Source organism: Copadichromis virginalis, linkage group LG3, assembly GCF_057382275.1.
Source record: "Copadichromis virginalis isolate Kocher_CV1m ecotype Utaka linkage group LG3, C_Virginalis_male_GT1.1, whole genome shotgun sequence".
NCBI lineage: Eukaryota > Metazoa > Chordata > Actinopteri > Cichliformes > Cichlidae > Copadichromis > Copadichromis virginalis.
The window spans coordinates 63,129,025-63,137,532 of NC_140620.1; the positions used below are offsets into that span (position 1 = coordinate 63,129,025).

At 37.7% G+C, this 8,508-nt stretch overlaps 1 long non-coding RNA gene across 1 annotated transcript; it reads left to right on the forward strand.

Moving 5' to 3' along the window:
• Nucleotides 1-4,786: 4,786 nt before the first annotated feature.
• LOC146716549 (uncharacterized) lies at nt 4,787-7,959 on the forward strand. The gene is made up of 2 exons (XR_014919195.1): nt 4,787-7,490; nt 7,652-7,959. It is a non-coding gene; the product is annotated as an uncharacterized LOC146716549 (long non-coding RNA).
• Nucleotides 7,960-8,508: the final 549 nt, after the last annotated feature.

Sequence of the window (8,508 nt, forward strand, 5' to 3'; positions counted from 1 at the left end):
GAGAGTTTCCTATCTATCTGTATTTTTACTTTAATAGTTAAGCACGATTAACATTTAGGAAAATGGAAAAATAAACAAGTTAATAAATGAAATGAAATAATACTGATTTATATATTCACTCTGTTTACTTTTTCCATATAGAAATACAAGGAAGACTTCCATGTTCCTGCTGGTGGCGCTCTCTGGCACTGTGCTCTGCATGACTAACGGACATGTTCAGAAAACCAGCATATCATCAACATGATCCCACAAGGGGGATGTGATGATCTGATAGCAAACAGAGATAATAATGGTAACTGTAAGCGCAAGAATACCTTTATCATTGGTGACTTTAATCAAGTTAGAACAATTTGTGATCCAAGGAATTGTATCAATGCAAATAGAAATCTTTATAAAAGCCCCACAGACGTGCACATTCTGTATTGTAAACTGCTGGGACAAACAACGATACCCATTGTACACACAGATACAGATGAAAAGGCGTATTGTAATTGCATGTGATAAAATCAATACTTTCCTTCAGCCTGTGCACTTTGAATGTTGCTCTTGAGTTGAGAGATGCTGTGAGCTTGCTGCCATCTTTAAACATCACTTCATGATGCTGGTTTAGATGCTTTATAAGACTTTGTTACGTTTCTTAAACAGTGATGAAAATAATAAAGAGGAAATATGAGAGAAGTGATTTTCAGTGAATGTTGAAAAAAATCCCACAACAACAAAAATGATGGCAACATTGCTACACTTTGCTTTCTTAGCTTGCATATTGTACATTTTCACAGTTGTTTCTGATTGGCTCCATCTTCTCTCGTTGTCACAGCTGTTGCTCAACTTTCAGCACTCATTCAATTAAAAAAACAACAAACAAAAAAACCAAGCTGCTGCTGGTAAGGTTGGCATTCTTGCAAGACTCAGTAACACAAAACAAATAAAAAAATGCACATCCCATGTTTATCCCATGTGATTCCAGGCTGAGTTTATGCATTTATGCTTATTTGTTTATAAAATATTATAAGCTGGTCTGAGGTCATTTGTTACTAAAGAAAAATAAACAAACACTGTGTCATTATTTAATCCACTAAAACTAAGACACAATGCAGAAGCAGTGTGTGAAAACTAAGTGCACCTTCACTGGTGTAGCATCTGCCTTAGAAACAATGAAGTCAAATGAAACTGTTGAATCATCTCTATGTGCTAAAGGCTCATTTTAATGCAGCATTAATCACGTTGCTTTAACAGTGCTGCATTTTAATAATGTTTATCACGTTCTTTGTAGATTTTAATTATCACCATCGTCGCTGTGAGAACATGTCTGGTTGGAGCAGGCAGCACTCAGGGATCATGTTGTGTGGAAGAAGAGTCATGTGATTGTTTTTTTAAAGATTTTTTTCTATGAGTGCACAGAGTGTGAAACAGAAAGATAGGATCGACAGAGAAAGCTGATCATGTCTGTTGTGACACCTGCAATCTCTGACTAGAGTTTTAGGTTTTGTCAGGCAGCTAACACAAAGAAAGCCTGGCTTCATTGTACAAATACAACTTACATATACAACACATGACATATTACACAGAGTCATTATTTATTCAACAAAAACTAAGCCAGATGCAGTTTTTGGATTTTATTTCAAAATGTTCTTATTCTGATTGTTTACTTAATATATTTAGACACATTTGGTTTATTTCTATAAAAATGATATTTTACACAAAACTTCAAACAGCTGCCTGCAAACATGGCTCTTTATTGTAAAGCCAGGTATGAACAACAACCTGCAGCTGCATGCTGTTGTGCTCATTGGTGTCACATTAGGTTCTGAACCACAAACAGAGAAGTTTCTTAGAACTGCTGGGCTAGTGATGTAGGTGTTGATGCAAATGATGGCTTAGGGTGGTGCTACGACAGTGTATAAAAACTGAAGCTCCCAGAGCCAAGTGTTATTTGTTCTTCCGTAACTGAGGTGAACTATAACCTGCTCAGGTAGAATTTAATAACAGCGTGTCTGAACTGCTCGTCTCCAGGCTTCACGTCTCATTCTGTAAGAACTTGTTGTTTGTTTATTAACTTTTTAGAAACAACAGACTTTTGTATACTTCCAAGAAAGAGGGAGAACTTACTCTTCTGCCACACTCACGTTCATCTTTATCTGTCATCAGTTCAGATAAAAGCATCACTGATTATTCTGAACACTGTTTTAAAGCGTCTGCGTCACTCTGATTTCTTCTTAAAGTTGGCAGACAGGATTGTGAAGAAGGACATAGTGGATCCCCCCTTTTAATGAGCATATTATCTGTGAACACTGAATACAAACAACCTAAATGCTCATTAAAGAAGCAGGTTGGCTCATAAAGTGCTCTGTACTTGTTTTATGCAAGTGCTGTTTCTGGAAACAACCACCATCTGTAATCAACACAGGACTTATTGAGCTGTCAGGTGTGCAGACAACATGGCACATTTTGGGAACACCTATAGTTGATGTCTTAATTATGAAAATAGCTACTCTGTAGTTGATGCTTCCTGTTCTGCCAGAGCAGGTGCAGCCTTTGTGGAAGTGGGTTCCACTGGACCAGCGTCTGTGAACGATCCACTGTGGGTGATTTTTTTTTTTGACCTTACATCTGTGTGTAAGGACCAACCACAACCATCTAAAATCTTTGCATGTTATTTTATCTTCTGTGTAAGAAGTACACAGCATACCCTGATGATCAGCTTCAAGGGTTCTCAGTGTAGGATGCATACAGTATGTCATGCTGAAATATAGAGCACTTACAATAGAACCCACTAGAAACCAACTATTTTAGCCTGGTTCCTTAAATCTATGGCATTTTTCCCATGCTGACTGATATGCTGCTCAGTGTCTTTTGCTGTCTGTCATGATCCTGGGCCATGTTGGCCCAGCATTCTTAGTTTTCATATGTTTTGTGTGTTGTTCTTTATTTATGCCATGGTTTCTGTTAAGATGTTCCTTATTTGATTACCTCCTGTGTGCCCCTCTGTTTATCTGTGAGCCCTCGTTTCCCCTCCTTGTGTTTTATTCCATGTTTTCCCAGCCCGTTATGTCCGTGCTCTCCCCGTGCTGTCTCTCCTCCTCTCTGAACCTCCGTGTACTTCCTGTTTTACTTTGACAGTCTCCCGTCAGTGTTGCGTTCACTCCTGCCGTGTCTTGTTATGATTATCAGTGTCACCTGTGTTCCCCGTGTGCTCCCACTTCCCTCGTTAACCCTCTGTGTATTTATGTCTGCGTCTCCCTCAGTTCTGTGTCGCGTTCTCCCTCATTCATGGCCGTGTGTTTCTCTGTGTATTACGTTATAGTTTCCTCGTTTAGGTTGTATGGTTTCTCTCTCCAGCAATAAAGCTGTGTTTTGAGTTCATTCCTGCCTCCGTGAGCTTGCGTTTGGGTCCTCATCCTGCCTGCACACAGCCGCAACCATGACAGTCTGCTTTTAAATCAGATGTCACTCTGAACATAAACACAAGCCACAGCAGCCCAGCTGTCTTAGCTGAGTACAAGGATACATTTACTCTCTTTGTGTAAAATATTGTGATGATTTTACATTGTATTAGGCAGGCAGCTGCCCAAATTAAACCGTGACTATTAGCAGTTTGGTTATTTTGAACGCCTCGGCTGGAAAAAATTCAAAATGGTTTGTAAGGTTGGCCACAGCTTTGTATGTAAAGGGGAGTTAGAAGATTGCTTCATATTTTAAGATTGATTAAGATTAATTAATATTTTTAATTGTTTTATTTTACATCTCACCTTTTACACTGCATTGAGTTGCTGCCATGTGATTGGCTGAGTGTACATCGTTCTTTGTTTCAAAATGGACTTAATGCTTGGTTGAACAGTTGTGATGTTTATCTCCTTTAGATTTATTTTTTATTTTCATGATGAAAAATGGTTTGTTGGTTCATACCTATGAAGTTACAGTGTTTCTGAAAAGCCTAAAAAGATGAATTGTTACCATAGTAAACTTCAAAACAGACTTTATTATATGATATAGTTATAAAATTGGATAAAAACTGACTTCAGCATAATATAAAATAATGTGTTGTCACTATGTATGCATTGGTCAACTTTCAGATCTATGAAGTTCAGCTCCCCCAGCTGTGTCTCCCTTCTGTGGCCCATTCCCTCATTACTACCCTGTGTATTTAAGCCCTGTGTTTTCCCACGCTTGGTGTCGCGTCGTACCCTCAGACCCTGCCTGTGTGTTCCTGCTTGGTTTCATGGTTTGGTTTCTGTTTTTGTTTCATGCCAGCAATAAAAGCTGTGGTTTTAGTTACATTTCGTCTCGGAGTCCTGCATTTGGATCCACATTTCCACCTGCCCGCACTCAGAGCCCTGACATCAGCATAATATAAAATAATGTGTTTTCCCGATACCTGATTTTTAGCACTTGTGTTTTCATTTATAATTTTTGTTATTCTTTTTTTTAATTTTGTCCTTTTGCCTTTTTTACTTGATGTGATTTGGATAAATATATATTTATATCTACAGATATATTGAGAGAGTTTTTCTCTGGGTTTCACAAGCCCATTTTATAGATAAAAGTCCAGGTCATAATAGATCCGGTTCATTAAGAACAAAGTTTAAATCCGATTTAATATAAATGCCTTTCTGCACTCAGTTATTCTTTCCTGTCACATGTTTCAGTGTGCTCTGTAGTAACAATGACACACGTTGTTTTGGGCTTCTAGAAGAGCCCGAGCATACGCCCGAGTAATCGGTCGTCTGGGTTCTTCAGCCACTCTTTTCTGTTTTTGCCCCTTTTTTTTCTTGCCTTTCACGACCACTTCTGTTTGAACTTGTGCCAGAGGACGTGTTTCAGGATTTGGTGTTTGGGCTTTTTTGAGGTCATTTTCCGATCTTTGCAAAACTGTTATATTTGGGCTCACGACCACTTCCATCTGTGCTTCTGCCATTTTATATGCGTCTGCTTCTGCGTCTGCTTCAGCGTCTGCTTCTGCGTCTCTGTGTCTTCCTTATCTTGGTTTTAACAAACAGGTTGTTTTGTAGTTCTGCCACCAAAGAGTTGCTACAGTTGACTGAATTTCTCCTTCCAATGACAGAATGTGATGACATCACAAGCTTTGTGCCTTTGATGACATCACAGGCTTTGTGCATTTGATTCTGTGATTGGATAGTTTGAAAATAAAATGTCCACAAATGTACTTTAAAAAAAGTCATTTTATTTTGTAGTATATGTTGAATTAACACTATAAAAGCTACTCGACCAGAATTGCAGTTAAAAATAAAACAAAAGCAAAACACAAGTTTTTATAAATGGTTGTTACAAACAAACCAAAGGAGAAGACGACTGTTTAGTGGAAAAATATTAGACATGCTCTCTCATAATAACTGTGTAATAATGTAAACTAAGACATGTCGAAAACATTGATATTTAGTTAAAGGTATTTATTCAAACGATCCAATGACCAGCATGTTTTAGTGAATGTCTGTAGGCACTGGGAGCTTGGTGGTTGCCTAGGCGACAATATGTCATCTATGTTTTGTTTTTAATTCAGTTTCACTGGTGAAACTAAGAAACAACAGGCTGTAGAGGGACACGTTAACAGAGCTTTACTAACTCTTACTGTCATATCCAGTGTGGACAAATCTGTATAGATTCATATTAATATATTAATCATTCATTTGAATAACCAAGGATGCAAAATAAAAATCACAGGAGAGTTTATGAGACGAGGTCAAGTTCAGAGACACACGTTTAGCAGAGGTGAAGCCTCGAGGACAGCTGGCAGCTACACCCATGTATGACAGCACCCACCTGTCACAAAGAGCAGCCTTTCCATGCCTGACTCTGCATAATTGTCAGCATCCAAGCATTTTAAATGAGTCATCATCCTCAGAAATCATCCTTTGCACAGTTGTTATGAAGAGAAAAATAAACTTTAGAGCTGAAAATCAGATATGAACCGTGATCTGGGAGGGGAAGGGCACCTGCTGCCAGACAATGTTCACCTTGGAAAAAGTCAAAAGTGGTTTATAAATTTTGCCACAGGTCTGTTTGTCAGAGGGAGTTAGGCCATTGCTTCATAATTAAAGACTGATTAAGATGATTCATATTTTCTTAAAGGTTCTTTTTAGACCTCACCTTTTACACCTGCATTGAGTTGCTGCCATGTGATTGGCTGATCAGATATTTGCATTAATGAGTATTTGAACAGATCTACCTAATGAAGTTTTATATTTATGATGAAAATGCTTTGATGGTTCATACCTATGAAGTTACAGTATATCTGAAGAGCCTTAAAATATTTTTTTTACCATAGTAAACTTCAAAACAGACTTTATTATATGATATAGTTTTAAAAAAGGATAACAATTGACTTCAGCATAATATAAAATAATGTGTTTTCCCGATACCTGATTTTTAGCACTATGTATGCATTGGTCAACTTTCAGATCTATGAAGTTCAGCTCAGTTATCTATGTTTTCATTTTTAGTTTCCATTTGCATTTAGATGCACGGCCGATTCTCTGATGTGTGATCTGTTTCTACCTGTGCTGATGCTAGCAGGACTAAAGCTGATCAAGCAGCAGTAAATATGTGAAGCAAGGCTGAAGGATACACTCATAAAATGAACAGAATCATAAGAATATAACAGCACGAGCACTGCAAATGCAACTAAACCATGTTGACATCAAATGGTATGTTATTTGAAATCTATATGAAATAATGACACATCTATGTTTTCCAATTTATTTTATTTATTAATTTAATTTTTTCCACAGTTGTGTAAATCAGTCTGTCTGTGGACTGCCAGCCAACACATCCACAACACCAACAACTCAGACAGCACAAAGCCTTTTAAGTTGGCGAGGCGTGATAGCAAATGCAGCGCAGGTACATCCATCTGACCTGCAGCAGCATCGCAGACCACGCCCCCCCTCCACACCACTCTTTCCTCATAGTTGCTCGCCATCGTTGCTCTCAGAGGGTAGAAGGTCCCGATTGAAGTGCACAGGTAACTTCCCTTCACATTTCACGACAATGATCCTGTTAGTGAGAAGCCTGCCTTCATACTGGCAGCTGGGTTTCCTGGCTCCCTGATGCTTTAGCTTACATTTAATTATGCGAAACGTTGCGGTACTATACGTCATGCCGCTATTTTCATCGTACCTCCCATCACCTCTACAAATGGATTTGACCTTTGCTGGAATGCTGAGGATGAATGTGTTGGTTTCCTTACAACTGTTGTCAAGTTTGTAGATATTCCTATTTGATCTTTCTGCGTTACACAGCTTTTCAGTCATCTTAGCATCTACATGCTGTCTTCTAAACTTTTCATAAGGTGTTTCTTCAGGTCGGTGCTCGCTTGGTTGAAAATTGTTCACTTTGGAAAATCCGGAAGCAAAGAGCAGCACGAGCATCATGCAGACAAACAGTGTCTTCATCGTCTCCTGGAGAAGAAAACACATGGACGTTTTTCCACATTAAGAATTTGGCAGATACATCCTTTTGGATCCTGAAGCTCAGTAAGTCGTCTTTGTGAGCTGCAAACACACACGACAAGAGGACTGATAGACCTTTTTTTTTAAATGAAAGAAGTCGTTTTATTTATAGTTTTCTTTTTTATTTATTTCTAATCATATATATTACTTTGTTCTCTGTTTATTTTTTATTTTTCAACTGTTAGGACGATTTCTAAATATCCTGAACAAGCCTGATCTGGACGGCTCCTGGAAGCAGATTCAGGCGTGATGATGTCATTTTCAACTGGAAAAAGAAGCTTTGAAAAGCTGAAGTAGTTTAAATGTTTAGATATTTAACCTTGTTGTATTACTTTATATTTTATATTCATCGTATTAAGACATCAAGATATTTGTTTTTGCCTTAAAATTTTGTGTTTTCATTTATACTTTTTGTTATTCTTTTTTTTTAATTTTGTCATTTTGCCTTTTTTACTTGATGTGATTTGGATAAATATATATTTATATCTACAGATATATTGAGAGAGTTTTTCTCTGGGTTTCACAAGCCCATTTTATAGATAAAAGTCCAGGTCATAATAGATCCGGTTCATTAAGAACAAAGTTTAAATCCGATTTAATATAAATGCCTTTCTGCACTCAGTTATTCTTTCCTGTCACATGTTTCAGTGTGCTCTGTAGTAACAATGACACACTGCAAAATAAAAATAATAAGACACTCACCTTTTTTTTCCTTTACTAATGATGATGATTAACCTGCAGTGGTTCAGGTATAAGTTGGTTGTCTGGAACAGCAGGTGATGAAGATGTGGTGAAGGGTCTGTGGTTAATGTATATAGTGGGTTCATTACATAACTGGATAGGCAACATCTGACAGTCAGTTTAAATAAGATCTTGTTGTATTTGAACACAAATCAGCAAAAACAGGTCTCTCACCGTGCAAATATACAGCTTACGTAAGTTTAGTGTGCTCACTGAATGCAGTGTTTAGTGTAGCAGCAGAATTATGACAGTTTATGGAGATGTTCAACGTGAGCCTGCTGCCCAGCTTTAAAAGGAAAAT